This window comes from Pezoporus wallicus, unplaced genomic scaffold (genome assembly GCF_028554395.1).
Source record: "Pezoporus wallicus isolate ANWC-B61680 ecotype Strahan unplaced genomic scaffold, APGP_CSIRO_Pwel_v1 contig_7461, whole genome shotgun sequence".
In the NCBI taxonomy this organism is placed as follows: domain Eukaryota; kingdom Metazoa; phylum Chordata; class Aves; order Psittaciformes; family Psittacidae; genus Pezoporus; species Pezoporus wallicus.
The window spans coordinates 160,685-180,905 of NW_026637976.1; the positions used below are offsets into that span (position 1 = coordinate 160,685).

General features: G+C 46.0%; 1 long non-coding RNA gene across 2 annotated transcripts in view; it reads right to left on the reverse strand.

Moving 5' to 3' along the window:
• Positions 1–1,086: 1,086 nt before the first annotated feature.
• The window catches only part of LOC130598786 (uncharacterized), a 39,295-nt gene continuing 20,160 nt past the window's right edge, over positions 1,087–20,221 (reverse strand). For both annotated transcript variants that reach the window (XR_008972076.1, XR_008972075.1), the window contains exons 2-3: positions 2,919–3,020; positions 1,087–1,356 (exon numbers count right to left, since the gene is read on the reverse strand). This is a non-coding gene — a long non-coding RNA (uncharacterized LOC130598786). The remainder of the gene's footprint in view (positions 1,357–2,918; positions 3,021–20,221) is intronic.

The following is a 20,221-nucleotide window of genomic DNA, read 5'->3' on the forward strand; positions in this document are numbered from 1 at the left end:
ATAATAGGCTCATGTCACTTCTCTTGTCAGGTTGTAATTAAAGAATGAGGTATTCGGTGTGAGGGGGGTCCCTGTGTCCCCTTTCATAGCCTGTGAGCGCTCACCGCTGGTTCTCGTGTGTTACGTTGCCGCATCGCAGGGCACAGCTCAGGCTGCTGAGTGTAAATCAGTGGCCCCGGCTGGTTGCTTGCAGTTAATCCCCTGCCACCCTCCGGCTCTCCTGGCGCTTGTGTGGTCTGTTCACATGTTGTTTGAAAGCAAAATAACACGGCATCGGGTGGGACAGACCCGGGGCTAACATCAAGGAGCCTGTCTCTGCCAACCTTGCTTTGTTCCAGCTAAGCTATTTATAAGGGTCAACGCCGATTTAGCTGGTGTCTTTTGAACTTGTTTGTTCAGTGTGGCTTCCAGGCCAAATTAAATCATTTGGGTCCATCAATTACGTTCCAAAGGATTTTTTGTGGAGCTTTTTTTTGTTGTTTGTTTGCTAGTGTTTGCCTCCAAAAGAAAACATGAAAGGGGCAGAAAAAGGTGTAAAAGGAAGAAATTGCCATTAGACATGAATGGGGCTGGAAGAATGCCTGATATTACAAGCAAAGATAGAAAAAAACACCCTATCCTTGAAGGCCAAACCCAGCTGCCAGAGAATTTATTGGATTTCCCCTTCCAAACAAAAGGATTGACTTCAATGACATTCCTCCAGCCCTGATTTGTGTCAGCAGCGTTACATGTGAAGTGCATTTGACAGAGGATATTTTGATGGGAAACCTCCACACACACACACACCTTTTCTGTGTTACAGCCTGAGAAAGGAGGGGCATATAGGAAACACTGGGATGGATTCTCCAAGAGCAGCTTAACGTGGGTCTGGAAGAAAGGCTCATCTATGGGAGACCAAGCGCAGGGTGAGACAGCACCTTTAATTCCAAGATAAGGGCATAAAAAAGAAACTTGGAGGGGTTCTCCAGGGAGATTTCAGTTTTCATCAGTCATCCTCCTCTGGACAATGGTATTCCTGTGGGACAGGTTTGCCTTTGGTGGAAGCAGGTTTATGGCCTATCCAGGCTGAACTTTGGTTCCTCCTTTCGTTTGTGCTTGTTTGGAGCAAGAGCAAATTGTTGGCAAATCAATTGCAAATATGGGAAGTCATCAGTAATTCTGGGAAGTGCAGAGGTCTGGTGGGTGATGGGGAAGGTTTGAGCACAAGCCTTGCAGGGGCAGTGTCAGCAGCAGATGATAACCTCCTGGCATGGACCTCGTGCTGTGTCTCTTCAATCAACACCTCTGGCCATCGCTTGTAAGATGTGACCCCCATAGCAGCAACCCTGTTAGACAAAAATGCCCCTTTGGCAGGCACTGGATGCGTAGATAAGACAAAGAAAAGTTCAAAGTCAAGTGGGATATCCTCAGCATTCAATCAATTAATCAGCTGTGAATACCGATAAAAGGTGATGCACCCTTCTCCCCACACTGAGATATTTTGGGTCTCAGTTTCTCTGCATGAACTTGTAGCTGGAAATGGCTCCTTCCATTCCCTACAAGTTGTTATTCACTAAAGACTTCCTGATGGAATGATTTTCAACCCAGGTTTTAACCTGAGTCTATCATGACCCTACCTAAGCAAGCTGGCAAAATGCAGTGCCCATGGGCACTGAGCATCCTCTGCTCTGCACATAATACAGTCATTTCCCATCTGCATCTTGAACTGGTCTGGATGGGTGCTTCTTTGAAGTGCAGGACTGGTCCTAGTGAACCTCCTCTTGTTCACAATGCCGTACCCCCCAGAGTGATTGCATGTTTAGGGTGCTCCCTGGGCTTTAACCAGAACTCCAGAGCTTCCAAAGGTGGCACACATCACAGAATCACTGCATCATATAACTGTATGGGTTGGAAGGGACCTTGAAGCTCATCCAGCTCCTTTAGAAACCTAGCAGGTTTCTAATATCCAATCTAAATCTCCCTTGTTTAAGTTTAAACCCATAGCCCCTTGTCCTGTCCCTACAGGCCCTTGTCCCAAGCCCCTCTCCAGCTTTCCTGCAGCCCCTTTAGGCACTGGAGCTGCTCTCAGGTCTCCCCTTCAGGAGCCTTCTCTTCTCCAGGCTGCCCCAGCCCAGCTCTCTCAGCCTGGCTCCAGAGCAGAGCTGCTCCAGCCCTTGCAGCATCTCTATGGCCTCCTCTGGCCTCGCTCCAACAGCTCCACGTCCCTCTTGTGCTGCTGCCCCAGAGCTGGATCAGGGCTGCAGGGGGGTTCTCCCCTTCGCGCAGCAGAGGGGCAGGATCCCCTCCCTGAGCTGCTGGCCAAAATCCCAAAGATCTCACTCTTTGGGGAGAGAAAAGATATTTCCCTCCCTCTTTATATTAGGATGGTTTGGGCCAAAGAATGGTACCAAAACTTTTGAAATCAGGCTTGAAAGCGTGAGGCAAAGCACAAGGTCTGAGATGACTGGAAACACTGCAGACCCAGGTGATGGGATGCCTGGCTGCCCAACTTCAACTAGGAAATTCCCAGCATCTCAGCATCTACTGCCAAGGGACCAGAGCCCAGTGATTTAGCTGGGCATGATAACAAGATGGTCTAAGAGGTTGTATATGTGATGCTCTTCATTAAATGCTATCCTTATGCCTGCTTTGGTCTGCATGAAAACTTGATTGCATGAATATCCCTGCTGAAAGCGAGGTGTGAGGTCACACGTGTCTTCCGGGTGTTTTGCTGTATGAAAAGAAATCTTTGCTGTGGTGTGAGATGTTTATGAGGTGATATCTATGCCTGGGAGACATGAAGAGAGGAAGAAAGCCAAAGTTCAAGTGCACAGGTAAATAGCCTTCAAAAACTCGCCAAATTCACCTTCAAGACATTAAGTCACTAATGTAACACCCCAAGTTCCCGATGTATTTGCTATTTAAGTTTCTAAACTCACTTCTGTATTTTAATCATGGTGGATGCAGGGACAGGAGCATCATTATTGCCACAACGGTATAAGGAGATCAGAAAACGCAGTAGCCAAACTGCTGGAGGATAACTGCAAGCAAGAAGGAAGAGAGGGAAAAGGTGAGGATGGAAATACACATTTTGTGTCTGAAGTCAGGTAACTGGCTTCTATCTAAGAGAAAACAGGGATAAGACATGGTTATTGATCTACAGGGAAAAGGAAGGAAAGGAAAAGAACACAGGAGCATCACCAACAAATAAAAGCTACTGGCTGTGAGATGAGATAATATCATCTGGGGGATTTGGGTATGAGCAGCATCTGCTTTGTATTGAGTTTCACTTTCACCAGTGTCCTCACTGGAGATGGTTAGAAAAGTTGTCTTTCCAGTCATAAGAGTGTGTGTTGGAGTCAGCACTCAATGGGTTCAATGGGTGTCAGGCCAAACGCAAGGCTCAGATTTACAAGTGATTCCCATTGCCTTGCAGAGGGTGGACAGCTGGGAAGGAGGTGCTGCTTTGGCTGCAGAATGGATGCAGGATGCTCTGATCTGCACACCATGATGTGGGAGTCAGGAGCTCCTGATTGCTCTGACAGTTCCCTGTTCAGCCGTGGATGTGTCGATGAAGCACGAATGTTCAAAGATGGCAGCTTAAGAGGTAGGACCCCCCCAATGACATAGCTTAAACTTCAAAGGAGCTGAGTAACCAGCAGGTTTCATTTGTAATGAAATAAAAGGAACTAAGTACCCCAGAGCATTTCCAAGGATTTGTTTAGCTTTCTTTACCTTTTCTGCATCAGTTTCACAGAATCCCAGACTGGTTTGGGCTGGAAGGGACCTTGAAGCTTCCACTAGAGCAGCTTGCTCCAAGCCCCTGTGTCCAACCTGGCCTTGAACACTGCCAGGGATGGGGCAGCCACAGCTTCTCTGGGCACCCTGTGCCAGTGCCTCAGCACCCTCACAGGGAAGAGCTTCTGCCTAAGAGCTCAGCTCAGTCTCCCCTCGGGCAGGTTAAAGCCATTCCCCTTGGCCTGTACGTACAGGTCCTTGTCCCAAGCCCCTCTCCAGCTTTCCTGCAGCCCCTTCAGGCACTGGAGCTGCTCTCAGGTCTCCCCTTCAGGAGCCTTCTCTTCTCCAGGCTGCCCCAGCCCAGCTCTCTCAGCCTGGCTCCAGAGCAGAGCTGCTCCAGCCCTTGCAGCATCTCCATGGCCTCCTCTGGACTCGCTCCAACAGCTCCACGTCCTTCTTCTGTTTGGGGCCCCAGAGCTGAATGTAGGACAGTTATGCTTGTCTCTCCCATGGGATCACAGTGAAGAGTTACACAGGAGATCTTAAGAAAGGGGTAAGTTACGTTTTTGGCTTGCATTTATGGACCAAAAGGGAAACTTCTAGTTCAGGCAGTGATGACCTGCAGCTCATGACTGCAAAGACAAGCAATCCTGTCTTGAGTGGTGCAAGCCATGATGAGAAGGAGCTCCCATAGGGGTGTCTCATGCAGGATGAGGGCAATGGAGAAGGTATTGTTTTACTTGAGCACCCATTCGTGGCTTAAAACACATGACTTGATTTGTCACACTTCATTTTGCAGCTGGGACAGATGAAAAGTGACATGAACAGTTCAGAAAGATGAAAGGTAACTTGGTTTGCTGCCATAAACTCAGAGTGCAATTCAGTGGTCGTAGTAGTAGCAGTAGTAGTAGTAGTAGTAGTAGTAGTAGTAGTCGTAGTAGTATGGAAGGGTTAACCCTGAGACATGGATGGCCATTATCTTAAGACTCTTGGGTCCTGATGTATTAGGGTTTTGAGGTGTTTAACAATGTCTAAGGTTAACCTATGGCTCTTGATGTAGTCAGAGCCTTTCCAGCAGTGGAAGAAACAGCCCTTTGGCTGGATGTCAGCTTGAGAAGCCCTGTGTTTCGTCTGCCGTTGACTGGAGGGAGAAAATGAAGGCATAGCAAGACAGTAGCTGTGCTGCATCCTCTGGGGCTGCTGACCCCCAGCCAGCCTGACAGAACACTGCAGAGGTTTGTCCATTGATCATCTCGCTTTTCCTGCTGAGAAATGGAGAGGAATGATTTTTCTCCCTGACTTTTGCCTCTCCAGAAAGCCATTTGCAATGAGCTCAATGGGCAAAATGCCACAAACAATCACTCAGACCCCAGAATAAGCCACCAGGTTAAGTGAGAAATCCCCTTGTAGATGAATGGCTGAGGGGCAATGCAATTAACCAAAGTCCCTTCTTCAGTTTAAGGACTGAGCTATTTGGTGGTGGGTTGGGTTAAAATCTCCCTCTGCCTGCTTCTAGCTCTTGGTACCTTTATGGGGTGGTGTTTGATGGGAGGGTGAAAGGTTTTGCTCACAAAAATGGCATGAAGGAGTGGCTTTCCCATGTTAGAACACCTGGTTGTGTGAAGTGGGAGACAGGCTACACCATGTCCTCTTTGGTCTCCTGCTGTGTGGCATGGAGAGCTGAGTTGAGAGGCTGATGGACATGTTCCTCTCCCTTTCCTTCTTGGGAAGAAATTCCTTTCTGCCTTGTGTTCCTATATCCTAAAACCTCATTGGTAACTCCATGTCCAGCATGTAGCGATAGGACAAGAGGGAATGGGTTCAAACTAAAACAGGGGAAGTTCAGGTTGGATATAAGGAAGAAATTGTTCCCTGATGGTGCTGAGGTGCTGGCACAGGGTGCCCAAAGAAGTGGTGAATGCTCCATCCCTGGCAGTGTTCAAGGAAAGGCTGGACAGAGCCTTGGGTGCCATGGTTTAGTGTGAGGTGTCCCTGCCCATGGCAGGGGGTTGGAACTGGATGTTCTTAAGGTCCTTTCCAACCCAAACCTTTCTATGGTTCTATGTTTCTATGTGAGACAGAAATGTCTCAGGACGTGGGTTGGGAAACATGGTGGGACAGTGTCTTCTTCTTGGCCACGGCTGGGGGATACAGCATGTCTGGATGGGGACCCGCAAGGCAGCACATCAGTGTCACTGTTCTTCATGTAGCCCAGGTCTTTGGTGGTCTATACAAGAACTGGATACCTCTGGGCTCAGCTTTTCTGTGATTTCAACCTCAACCTGACTGCAGAGTGTTGAGTGTTCGGGGTACCTTTGGGGTAAAAGAGGACAGGGCCCTGTCTGAATGCCTGCTGTTACTTTCACCACCCAGAGAAAGCTCTGGGTTATGGTAGGGAGAAGGCCAAGTCTCCTTCAAATCACAAGAGGGAGAATTTGGCAGCCTCTTCCCTTCGTGCTCTCCCAGATGTTTGACTTCATCACAGAGACACCGTCCTGGTTTGGCAGCTCCTGCTCAGGGAAATCCTTGTGGAGCTGGGAAAAGCGGGATTGAAGGATGTGAAGTAGTATAGGGTAGAGCTCAAACAGGTTTAGGGGGAAGGAGTATGGGTTAGAAAAGCACTGAAACTCCTGCGTATTGATCTCAACCTTCCTGCTCTGAGCAATGAATATGGCTCCTGGAGTCCATCAGCTGCATGGCTCGCCTTGGACTGACCTTGTGGGAGTTTTTGGGTAAATGGGCAAAGGCAATAGCATCCACTTGTCCAAACAGGGGCACACGTCCTTCTGGGTGACACTTGAGGTGCTCATTCCTGGGAAAACAGAAGGTAGGAGTTGCTTCCAGGATGGACTGTAGTGATAGGACAAGGGGTAATGGGTTAAAACTGAAACAGGGAAAGTTTAGATTGGATCTAAGGAAGGAGTTCTTTACTGTGAGGGTGCTGAGGCACTGGAATGGGTTGCCCAGGGAGGTTGTGAATGCTCCATCCCTGGCGGCGTTCAAGGCCAGGTTGGACAGAGCCTTGGGTGCCATGGTTTAGTGTGGGGTGTCCCTGGCCATGGCAGGGGGATTGGAACTGGATGATCTTCAAGTCCTTTCCAACCCAAACTATTCTATAATTCTATGGGTGAAAGCAGGTCCCATTATGGAACCTTATAGATTGTATAGGGGCACCTGTATGTTCAACAAGTAGATTGTCAGCGGATGGCAGAGTGGGCTGAGAGCAGGGTTTGAAACCTGGGATCACCATGGGTGAGAAGGATGCCATCCGAAGAGGACATAGGCATGGAGGGAGGAAGATGGGAGTCAATGCCAGAGGTAGAGCCTGGCTGTGCTCTAGGAGGTGCAGAGGTGCTTTGTGAGGACAGCTTTGGGTGAAGACCTTATGTCCATTGTGGGAAGGGACTGGTAACGTCCTGTTCAAAGACTGCAGTTTCGAAAGTGGAGAACACTAATACAGGAAACTTCTTTTTTACCATTTGACTCCCATCTGCACAACGAATCACTTCCCAGAACCATGATGCTGAAGATCCTACCACAAGAAGGGAGGCAGAGCTTTAATTTCTTTCTTTGTCTAATATTGGAAATCCATTTGGTCTGCATCTGAGGGCTCTCAGCTGACCGCACTTCCATGATCACATCCCACAATGCTGCGCTCAAAATAGGTCATGAGCATTTGGGCCATGTTGAGAAAGCATTTAGCCATGCGCTATGGTTCTTCCTTGGTCAAGGGCATGCTCAAATATAGGTTTATGTACATCCCTGTCTCAAACTGATGCGTTATGTGCTATGTGTTGGTAAATGCAAACAGGGAGCGGAGTTAATGCCAGAATCTATTTGACCTTTCCTTTTTATTTCCTTTGCAATTTTATTTCCCTCTTTCATAAAAGCCCATTTTGCTTTGCTCTATGTGATTAAATCCACCCAGGTCAAGCAAATGGTAACCACCAAGATGACAGCTGCTGAAACCATTCATTCATCCATCCCATCCCATCCCATCCCATCCCATCCCATCCCATCCCATCCCATCCCATCCCATCCCATTCCATCCCATCCCATCCCACCACATCCCAAATACACATGCACAAGCTGACATAAGGCCCCCCCAGTCCAGCTGGGAGATGTAGTAATGTAACAAGGGGACAGAATGAAATCACCCCCTCATCCAAACAAGCAGCAAGAAGGGACATGGGGTTTTGGGGGGTGTGCATTGGGTTTTGGGGGTTTTGATTATCTTTCCCTCCTTGCTGCAACAATTCAAAGCCAGGAGAGAGATTTCAAGCAAAACCCCACCAAACCAAACCCAAACCAACACCTAAACCCACCGGTTTCAAGGTGGGTTAACAACGTGCAAAGCTCCAGCCAGAACATGTGTTATTAGCAATAAAAAAGTCCTTTATTTGTCTCTCTGGGGAATTTCTTTCACACTCGCTCTTAAAAAAACCTATCTTTATTTGTTTCCCTTCTCTCTCTCTCTCTCACAACCAGATCACTTAAATAAAACAAGGTTTTATATTCATTCCAGGCAGGGATTCCTGCCAAAATCTGTGCCTCCTTTTTCTCCCCCCACTCCTTTCCGTATATACAGACCAGCGCTGAAAACACAGCAAAATCTGAAGCCTATGAGGTGACAGATGAACAACATGTAGAGGCAAATTATCCAAATGGTGCTGCAAAGGAATGGCTTTTACTGGCAAAAGGGAACATATTTTTGCAAAGGTTAAAGGAATTTTTCTGTTTCTGTTGGATTTTTCCAAGGCTGGAAATTTCAGTTTCAGGACAAAACTGAGATCCTGCTTTTTTGCTGTTCCAGAAAATTCTTTCCCTTGATTTGTTGCTTTGTTTGTTTGGGGGTTTTATCAAGAGAGGGGATCTCTGGCTTGGCTTGTTTTATGTGCAGAAACCTCATTTGTGTGATTACGGCTGCCAGACATGCGATAGGGATTGGCACCACTGACAGGAGGGTGAGGGCACTGTTGGCTGCAAACTCTACCCACAGCTTTGCTTCCCAGGGCCACCTCGCAGTCCTGGTTGTTTTAAACTGCCCCACATAGCGTCATGGAATGGTTTGGGTTGGAAAGGACCTTAAGGTCATCCAGTTCCAACCCCCTGCCATAGGCAGGGACACATCACACTAGACCATAGGTAGGTTTTCCTGCTTCTGTTCACATACATGAACTTCTACATGGTCCAACAGTGACCAAAATGCCTGTCACATTCATCTCTTAGCCTGTGCAATTAAAAGCTCATCTTTTCAGGCTCAGAGAAGCAGATGAACCATCACAGGGGGAGGAAATGCAGGACCACCATCAGGTCAACCCTGATGTTGTTTGTTACTCCCATAAAGAGGAGGATGAGCCCATGTTCCTGCTGCGACACTCATGGTCCTGATATGAAACCCATAGTCCTTATGTGAAACCACTCAGACCATAGGTTTTACTGAAGCCCAGGTAGACAACATCATTCCCTCATCCGCTAAGTGGGTCACCTTGTCCTAGAAGATCAGGTTAGTCAAGCAGGACCTTCTTTCATAAACTCATGGTGACTGGGCTTGATCACCTGGTTGCCTTGTACATGCCACATGATGGCACTCAAGATGTTCTGCTCCGTAACTTCAATGTTACCAAGGTCAACTGTCAGGGCTGTAGTTCCTCAGAGGAAGACAGAAATGTTTATGTAGGTAGACTCGTATGTACTGTGTATATGTGGCAGTGCTGGATGTGGGGACCATGGGGACATGGAATTACAGCAGTCTCATCCTTATCAGGCTACCAGATTCAGCAGCTCTTACTCTAAGCTGGTACTGCAGTGTTCATAGCGGAATGAAGATGTAAAGCTGGTGACCTTCGAGAGCAAAGTACAATGTTAGATGGGATGTTACCAGCTAAATATTTGTTCTCTTGTGCAAATGAAAGGGACCAGTGAAAGAAAAGGCACCTATACCTGTGCATCCCCTGCCCAGATCTGTTATCGTGCTTTTTAGCATCTATGGAACTGGCATTGGATGTCACTGGAAGACTCCGAGTTCAGCAGGCTTCACATCAGCTCAAGTTTGCAAAACATCCATATGGATGGGTCCTAGCAGGAACTTCAGGCCAATGCAGCGTTATAAATATTAAATGATACAGATAACTTCTGCCAGCTCCTGTCACAGCACATAGGATTGAAATATCCACAGCACAAAGTTAGTTCATGTTGCAGCAAACTCTATTTGATGTAAGTGGACTGGACATTCATGCTGAAGCTTGAATTATATTGTTTGCCAGGGACTTGGATCGAAGGAAGTACCAAAGTGCCAAAAATGATGGTTTATGGGCTATTTCTGGTCTCCTCTGAGACTGTAGTCATAAAAGAAAATGGCACTCAGATGACAGGAAGTATAAGAGAAAACTGAAAGTTGAATGACTTAAATCAATTTAAACTCAGAGGAGAGCAAGAGAGGGTGCTGATTGCTAGCAAGGGTGTGTTGACGTAGAAGCAGTTGTGCGTGGTGCCACTTGGGTAATAGCCAAGGTCTGGTCTAAAGCTGTAGATAAGAGCAAAAGGGATGATCTGAAGGCAGACCATCTCAGAGAAAGGATCACAACTCTGCTGGATTAGCAAAGCATGGGAGGAATGAAACACTGGAAGAGGCAATACTAAATGTTCATGACCTCTGCTCAGCTGACTCGGAGGGAACGTAAAACGCCCAAAGGAATTGTGATTGTGATCTTAAAATGCATGGAGAATTTTACTGCAGAAAACTAGGAAGAGTTGGAAGAGTTTGCAATTTCAATCCATCGTTGTTAAGCCTCAGTAGGCTTAAAGGGCAGCACAGGCCAACGTGGGGCCTGAAAGGAAGGTGAAGATTAGCATAGGAAGAATAATTTGGAGGTCTCTGAAAAGAAGCAGAAGCAAGTTCAAACGATAATTCAATAAACAAATAAAGGGATACACCAGGGAAGGAGCAGAAACACATGAAGAAGGAAATAATACTGTGTTACACAGACCACGAAGGGAAACACATTGCTTAAGAGTGCTTTAAGATGAGTGAAGGCAGATGGATAGGTCCTCTCAGTGTAGGGGGAACCTGAACTGGTTTCAGGGGTCTCCTTACAAAGGGCTGAGTTTGCAAAGGAAGGACTGAAGAATGATACCCCTTCAGGGTCATGTACTAGGGATACCCCAGAAGGCATGTTCGTCAGGATCATGAGTTTGGAAAGCCCCATATCTCCCCATTGCTTATATATAGGCTGTTAGATGTCAGCAGGTGACCTTTGTGGATGCACCAAAACCACTGGGTAGCTCTCAGCACACAGTGTTTGGGCCATAAGGACTGGAGAAGGTCACTGGGAGCTGTGGTGCTCCAATACTTCTCTTCACAAAGACTCTCCTGGTCAAGAAGTGACCACTTTGTGCTTATGTCAAGTGCCCACAGTAGCTACTCTATCTCTCCCCTCTTCAACCGGACAGGGGAGAGAGGAGACAACGAAAGGCCTGTGGGTCAAAATAAAGGGCATGGAGAGATCATTCACTAATTTCCATCATGGAAAACTGGGGAATTTAGGGGAAATGAGTTTCATTTATTGCCAATCACATCAGAATAGGACAATGACAAGTAAAGCTTTTAACCAAAGCTTAAAACACTTTCCTCCACCCCTCCCTTCTTCCCAGACTCAGCTTCACTCCTGAATTCTACACCTCCTCCCACCCAATAGCAATGGGGTTTGTGGTCAGTTCATCACACATCTCTGCTTCTCCTTCCTCCTCAAGGGAGGACTCCTCAGTCTTCCTCTGCTCCAGTGTGGGGTCATTCCCACAGGATACAGTCCTCCACTCTTTCCCCTTCCTAAACATGTTCTCCCATAGGCGTTGCAGCCATCACTGATGGCGTTGGCCAGATGTGGGTCCATCTCACATTGGCTCTATTGGACATGGGGGAAGCTTCTAGCAGCTTCTCACAGAACCCACCCTTGTAATGACTTGCTACCAAAACCTCACTACACAAACCCAACAGAACTGGTCCTCAGACATTACCTCATCTCAAAGCTGCCTTGTTCATGAGGAAAGGTCTGCCTAGGCAAGAGTGAGGCACTTCTGGGGCTTGCAGTTCTGATTATATCGGGTTCAGGACTGATTCTGGTTGTCTGAAGATCTGGGGTTTTCAACAAAGGTAGTGTGAGCCTTTGTGGTCGTTTCTGTCAAATCTGTTGTCTGTCAAGCAAATTGGAAAAGGGTGCAGAGGAGAAAGAGGATGAGTGAAGAAGTGGAAGAGAGGAGAAATTATTTCCTCTTTCTGGGGGCATTATTCTGATAGTCACTTTTGAAGTAACTCAGACTGGAAGAGAAAGGTTTCATATCTCTGGTTCAGCTTTGCTCCTTTCCATCTGAGGAACAGGAAAGGTGCTGGTGAGCAAGAATGGGGAGATGACTTGTTTGAGCTTTGCAGGCTTTTCTTTATTGAACAGCAAATAAGTAGGATCATCACCAGACCAGGTTTAAACCTCTCACTACAAAGCATTTTCTTCATTACCTGCTCTTTTCAGGCCTGCAGGGCATTTCTCCAAGCCTCAGGAGTGAGGTTTTATCCCAACAGACTTTAGTCATATAGCAGGCAAATGTGTTGACTTGCACTACTAAACATAGACAGACAAAAATCATCCCATTTGGAGATGAACCCATCACCCAAAAAGGAGCTGGAAAACTTACGTAGTGTAGATGTCCAACTTCTAGAGGTGGTTGGAGTTAGCAGAGAATTTATGATGCTGAAAAAACAAGATAAAATGGAAATATCATATAGTGAGAAATTCAACTACTCAATCTGCTTAGCCATCAAGAGACTAACTGAAGTGTGACTTGATTTCCATGTAAGGCATCTTGTAGAGTAGAACAGAAGTGGGCTCTCATGCAGTGGAGAAAGAGCAAAGCTAATGTGAGCATGTCTCATAGACAAGGCATGACAAATTCAGATTATAAAGCATGGACGTGTGGAAGTCAGTGCAATTAGTGCTGGAAAAAGACACCAAAGGAAGTGGAAGATGTGTCTTGTGTCTTTGAAAACAGACAGGTTTCTTTACTGAGGATGAGCTGCAGTCAAACACAAATTGCTGGGCTTAATATACAGATAACTGGGTACCATTAAAAAGCCTACAATATACAGGTCAGATGAGCTAATATTCCCTCCTGGAGTTACACTATGATCTAAAACTGTTTATTAATCAAAAACTGGTTTGTCTGCAGGCTTTTTGGCATGTTTCTGGATTCAGATTGTAGTCAAAAGCATGTGGATTTGATTACAATTGCTGAAAGGATCCAGAACCAGATAGAGGCTTCTTTTTTTAATTTCTAAGAGCATGCATCACACAACAGAGAAACCTTCTCCTTTTGGTCCAAAATATAGAATATCCCACACCCTCCAAATATTCTTTTTCTTTTCAAATCTACCAAGCACAGTGCTCAATCTGGAAAATGATTTTAGCTGTTCTCAGTATGTTTTTATGTGTGGATTCAATGCTATTCTGGAGTATTCCTAAAGCCCATGATGAGCAAGTGGAGAGATGTCCTGAAATACAATCTTGCATTTAAAGAGAATAAAGAGCTTAATTTCTGGAGAAATGAGACTTAAATGAGAAGCAAGGAGTGATTTAAAAGATTCTCTGTCAATAGGAGATCTCCTGGAGGCATCATCAATGCAACCGGTTGTAGGAATCACTCATCACAAATGGAAATGGATGTCTAAGCAGTCCAAATGCCAGAGGTACAAAATCATTCTGGAGTCAGTTGATGCTCCGTAGAAACCAGAAGACAAAGCAAAAGCAAGATGTGTCTTGTCCCAGACGCACCTCCTGAATCTCGTGTTGATTTCATTACTTCCTAGGGTGGGCTCATGGCTTTTTGGATGGCTGTGCTGGACAGTACTGGCAGGTGATGACACACACAAGCACCTTAAAATACAGGAGGAACAAGAAGAGAAAGGAAATGTGTGCTGTCCTTGGATACAAAACATTGTCTTTTGTCTCAGGTCTCAGAAAGCTCCAAGATATTGGTCCTTGATGCACAGGAATGCTATAGCAGCTACTTGTGGATGTTAAGAAAATATATTAGCTGTAAAGATGGTTTGGACTCGGAGTGGAGAAGGGAGAGGCATCTTTTCAAACATTTAGCAGTGTGTAGATCCCCAGTGCTTTCAAGTTCAGTCCCTCACTTCCCATCACTTCAGAGCCGCAGATGAAAGAGCAGTGCTTGGCTGTTATGTGATATTTGCTTTACAAAAACAGAGAAAAAGGGCTTCAAACTGAATTTTGACTGGTGGAGGGGGCAGGCAATGAGGGACCTGCTTCTAACATGGGTTATTCAATACCTACTGAAAACAAGGTCTCCAGAAAGGCTTCTGATGTAGATACCCAGAGCCAGCTTGATGCTTTGGAAATATGAGATTTGCAGGGTAAAAATCAATCCTCACCTCTACCTGTTGACATGGTGTTGCTTTAATGCTTTAATGAACGCTTGGAGGACACCAGCTGTAGATGAATTGAGGGGGATTTAAGAACTCCTGTCATGTCCCTCAACATCCATCCAGCTAACCCCATCCTTTCAAGTAAAAGGAATCATTTTCACTCCATCAGGCTAGCAACACGAAAACAAGGAAACAAAGGAGGACAGCTCCATCCATCCTTTGGCAGAATCAGTAGTTTCAGCCACTTCCAAAGCTGCTTCGATGCAGTCTTTTCCACCCACAGTGCCACCAATAGTTTTCCATGCAGGGAGGCTTCATTCTCTACCATTTTGAATAGATCAGTTCAGATCCAACCTGAAAGAGCTTTGCAGACAGTTTTTGAGTTAAAGCTTCACAAAATACCCATTGCACCCACTGTTGGTCATCAAAATCTCTGAGCACCCCTAACCCCAGGGGAAAACAGGAAGATCATTTAGCATTCAGTCCTTTGGAAAAGCACAATTTTAAAGTCATTTGCTTGTGTTGGGGCTATAAAAACACACACCCCCCCTCCAAGGCCATGCAAGGCAGTATTTCCCCTCCTCAGAAAGGTCTGTAGGTGCTGAACAATTGTGGCCCAAGCCTGGGGTCAGTTAGCTTAGTCGGTAGATACCTGGCTCCCAACCAGAAAACACAAAGTGGATGTAAATGGTACTTCCTGTAGTCAAGGCAATTTCCAGATGGAGAGAGGAAAAAGGAGTGAATAGAGTGAGGTATAGTGTCAGCTGTGATGGAGAATGAACTCAGATAAGTTAAACTTCAAACTGGCCTTCCTGTGCTAGTGATTCGTTGTGATCTTTCTGAGCCAGCCTCATCACACCAGAAGCTTTTCAAGCGGTTTCTTAGCACACGGCGCATTCTGCTTCTCTTTCATCTTAAAAGAATCCAGTCATTATTCCAATGAATTCCAAGGAAACCTCTTAACTAATTAACGTTCAGCTCTGGTAGGTGAAAGACGAGCAGGGGCTGGGGATCAGGCCGACCACTTTGCGGTGGTCCCAGTGGTTTGGGGTTTGTGCAGTTTGTTTTGCTTGCCCAAGATCTTGCGTTTTGACATATTGCTTCAATCCAGCATTTTATGACACCTTTGCTGGAGGGCCAAAGGCCACATTCCTTCTATCTATCCTGCATGCAATTTTCATTCTCTTGTCTTCAATGCATTATAGGAATTTTTCTTTCTCTCTTTTCCTTTCTTTGTTATTTTCCACCCTCCTCCAGGATATTGTGGGTTATTACCTCAATCCGTTTTCAGCTGAGGAAGGTTTGAGGTAATGACCTGAAACTTCCTGGAAAAGATCCCAAAAAGCCCCAAATGGAAACCACATGCAACATATTAGGGACCCTCATTGCATAAAGAAACATTAGTTCAAGTAACGAGAATGTACATTGATCAGCTACTTATGTACCAGCTGGTACGAGGCATGTATGAACAGTGATGCACAAGAACTGGGTGGGGGAATTAGTTGATCTGCTAAGTTATAGCAAAAAAGGTGTAAAATATATATTCTCTTTTAGGAAATACTTCCCTTAATCACCATCCCTTGAAGCTGGGTCGGGAATCTGACTCTTTGTGGTAGCAAAAACCTGGAAGAGATCCACAGAACCTGCGTGACGCCAAATGCTGTTGGGTTATGAACCCGCGGAGCCCCACTGATGCTTGCTTGATGCTGCAGTATCAATGAGGAAATGCCTGAGAACATTTTATTGCTACCACAGGGAGAAAAGAGTTTTCTTTTTCTCTGTGCCCAGTTAAAACAATTTCCTTTTTCATCAGTGACAAGAAAATGCGTTGTCTCCCCCTTCGCCCCCCGGCAATCCTATAGTTCTACAGGGACAAGCAAGAGGGGATCGTGAAGAAATAGCAGTCTTGGCCCACCTCCAGGAAGGCATTTCAGCTCTTGATTTCCACTGAAGCCAAATGCACTCATGGAAGCAAAGGCGAGTTAATACTGAGTGGCTCTGGGCCTTTGGCATTGCAGAGCCATCTCGTCATCTAATGTAAATCTCACCCTGCTCTATCATGGGAACATGACGAGTGCTTTTTGGAGTATTGTTTTAGTTATCCCAGATGATGTAATTCAGCTCAGAGCCCAGTGGTATCCATTCTTCTTCCAAACTAGGGACAACAACCTGCCACAGAAAGGTGCAAAGTATCAAGAGACCTGGAGGAGCAAGAGCAATTTGGGTGCTTTAGTCCAGTATCACCCATCACACCTGAACAGGTGAGCTTTGTCAATTGATCCACTATCTTCTAAACAACACTGATCCAGAGCCCTCCAGCATCCCAAAGCAAGGTAGAAGAAGCAGCCACCATCAAAACTGTCAAGGAGCACAGCAAGAAGGATGCTTATGGTGGGGGAAAGGACCTTCCTTTCCTCTCTTTCCCTTCCAATGAAGCCAAACTAGATAATGTAAGTTAATGAGAGAAGAACCAGGACTTTTGAAGCATGAAGTCCAGAAAGTTGCCAACTCTTATGACTTCATTGTGCAGGTCAAGATGTTTATGACTTTTTCTTCAAGCTCCAGTTCCAGGAGCTGAGCATCTGGGCTTCCATTTCTCTGTCCCTTGTGCCTAAGTGTGCCAAAACCAGGGAGTCAAAGGAAAAGAACACAGAGTCCATTCATGATTTCTAAGCCAGCCTCAGAATTTATGAGCCTGCTGCTTCAAATTCATCATTTCTGCATGATTGGCAGGGATGCAATGGAATATAAGGAGCAGCTGAGAGGAAGAAGAGGAAAAGGTTAGGTGTTTGACCTGGCTGCCCACGGTGGGATGGGATGGGCAATGATTTATAGTGATTCTTCTGCACCTCAGTGTAATATCCAAATTTGCCTGTCAAAGGTATAACGCCAAGCTTGAAATTGAAAGAGTTTGATAACACTTTCAGGAAAATTTGGAATATCATTCCACTTCTATTTCATTCAGTCTGCAATTTCCATCTCATTTTCTTTGCCTCCTGCCCACCAGAGGTTTTGCAACAGGTCTTTGCCCCAGGCATGGCTTTTTTGCACATTAAGAAGCACAAAAGAAGTGGAGAACAAAAAGCAACCTCATTTCTTCTCGTTTTCACAGGTTTCCAAAGAGAAGAGGTTTGCCATCTGGGTGGAAACCTGACCAAACATCACAGGAGAGGTTGGGCCCATCAGCCAAGCTGAACAGCTGTGGGGAAGCTACAGGAAAACCAAATCACTCCACTGGAATAATTTATAGTGGCTGGCTTGAGGGGGTAATAACAGAAAGAAACTCAGCTCTTTCATCTGCTGTTGCAGCATGAGGTCCTGTGCCAGACATTTGCAAAGCACCATTTTCAAGCTGTGATGGGAGCTTCACCTGGGATGTTGTGTAAGAATCAGCTACTAGGAGAAATGGCACCTCTGTGGTATCTCAGGGCCTCACAGACCATCCCTTCACCATGTCCTGTGGGTGAAGTCCTATTAATCATCCTGTTTTATGTCCCAGATGGTCAGTGCCCAACTAAAGGCATTTTTGGCTGGTCCTTGACTTGTGGTGGTCATGTTTTTGTTGGGTGAAAGTCACACAGCCAAAAGCACTGTCCTGATATACTGCTATTGCAGTCTGGGACAGAGACATCTCAGACCATCTCACCTCCTCTCTACCACGAGGAATGCAATCCATGGGACTTAGAAAGATCTTTCATCACTTGGATCCTCCTGAATCTGAATGCCTATAGATTACCATTTGGGTGACAGACCTCCTCCACCTGAAAATACCCTGCCAGATCATAACCCCCTTGCTTTTGGTTCTCAAGGATAGAGCAGTGCCTCCCTTCTCTCTTAGCTAGGCGCATGCTCAGATGATTGCACTGCATTTACTATTACGGCATTTACCATTAATCAGTGGTAATTTACCTCTGTAGAACTGAGGTATCAGTAAATGCTGGCAATTAGCAGTGAAAGCACTTTAATCAAATCAATCAAGGAAATAAATAGCAGGGAGAACAGAGATAAATCAGGTCTGCTGAGAAACCACTTCCAATTTGACAGGGTTATACTCAGACATGTTCAATAAAAGCCCACTTAACTTTCAAAACAAAACAAAATCAGACCAGTATTATTCATGCAGTCCAAGAAGTGCTGGTAGAAAGGGAACCTTGGAGGTTTCTCATCCATACAACTATGAAAGCAACAAAGAAATCTATTGCCTGTTGTATTTGCCACTATGGAAAATGATTTGGCTTTACTCATCTTTATCAGCCTGGAGAAGAGAAGCTGTGTGGAGACCCTGTAGCATCCTTCCAGTATCTGAAGGGGGCCTACAAGGGTGGTGGAGACGGACTCTACATCAGGGACTGGAGTGATAGGACAAGGGGTGATGGGTTTAAACTTAAACAGAGGCAATTTAGGTTGGATATAAGAAAGAAATTCTTTGATGTGAGAGTGGTAAGACACTGGCACAGGGTGCCCAGGGAAGCTGTGGCTGCCCCATCCCTGGCAGTTGGACACAGGGGCTCGGAGCAAGCTGCTCTAGTGCAAGGGGTCCCTGCCCGTGGCAGGGGATTGGAACTGGATGAGCTTTAAGGTCCCTTCCAACCCAAACCAGTGTGGGATTCCGTGACCTTTAGAATTATCCCTCAAGCAGCTGGAGGCTGCTTTTAGATCCCCCTTGAAGAAGCCCACCTTCCTCAAGCTCTCCTTGTAGGTCTTGCACTGACCATGTTGGTAGCTTCACAGAGCTTTGTGGCTCTGGTTTAAATCTCATCTGGAAGGAAGGTGGGCCGAGATAGGGGCAACGCAAGGAAATGAGAAAGCGCTTTCCCTTGCAGGAGTCTTAGCCCAGCTTTGGGGCCTCAAGGAATTTGCACGTCTCTGAAAAGATGCTGGTTAAGTGTAAGAGTGGATTTACTGGGTAGGCTGGGAAGATCCATCATCTTTTCCCTCTTAGCACCGCTCCATCTATCACACATGCAATGCTACGAGATGAGGAGTCAGACTGCTGCCCTTCTTTATATTACAGCTCCCCATAGCCCTGGAGCACTTGAACCCAAATTCAGAGGTCTCTCAGACTGTTCCTTGGCAATGGAGCGTAACACACAGCGTGTAGTTTGTTCTGCCTTTCCATTACAAACCTCTTTTAAGCTGTGTGTGACTTTGCCATTCATCTTGACATTTCCTATGCCTCAGGCTGGTTTCTTGGTGTGAAACTTTCACAAAACCCATCCTTCAGCTTGTGAACATTAAGTGGCTTTGCCAATATCTCTTTGTTTTACCTTGGTTTTACTCCAACAGGGTCAGATTCTCAGCTGGTATCTGCAGTTCATGACTGCTATGTACCCAGCCAGCTGCTCCCGCTGTCTATGCAAACTGCAAACTGTGCAGAAAGCATTATTTCTTCTTACTGTTCATTCTTATTTAGGCATGAGCCCTTTGTTGCTTTTGTGGGTCAAGGCTTGCCTGGGCCATGGTTGCAGAAAACTCAGGTCCATGTGGTGTGATGCCAAGCCTGAGAGCTAGGGAGCATCACGTGTCATTGTCTGACCCAGGTTTGGCACAAACAGTGACAAGACAATGCTGATGCTTGGATATTTCTGCATGATGCTCCACCACGCGTGTCAGAGACAGCAAAGAGCCCGATCTGGATGACTTCTGCACAAGTGCACCTCTGGTTTTAGGGCTTTGATTTGCAATTTTCATTTAAAGAAGTGCCTTGTTTTTTCTCCCAGAAGTAATGTCTTTGTGTAATGTCTTTGCCAAGAGCTGAGCCCTCATCCCAGGTACCATGGACTCCCAGACACCAGACAAGATGGTCATTGCAAGAGAAGACCTGGCTCACTCACCAAACCCAGACCTCCACGTGGCTCCCCTGATGCCAGGATTAGGACTTGCACATGAGTGACAGAGGTGTCTAAATGACAGTATGTCAGTTAACTTTACAGTTTGCCTTTCCCAAGCAGCTTTCCCTTTCTTTTTCTTCCCCCCATCACCCCAGATGAGATATTTCTGCTCTGGTTTGTGCAGCCAAAACCCCATTCATCTTCTTTTCAAATAGCTGTGTGTCATCTGTTAAAAATA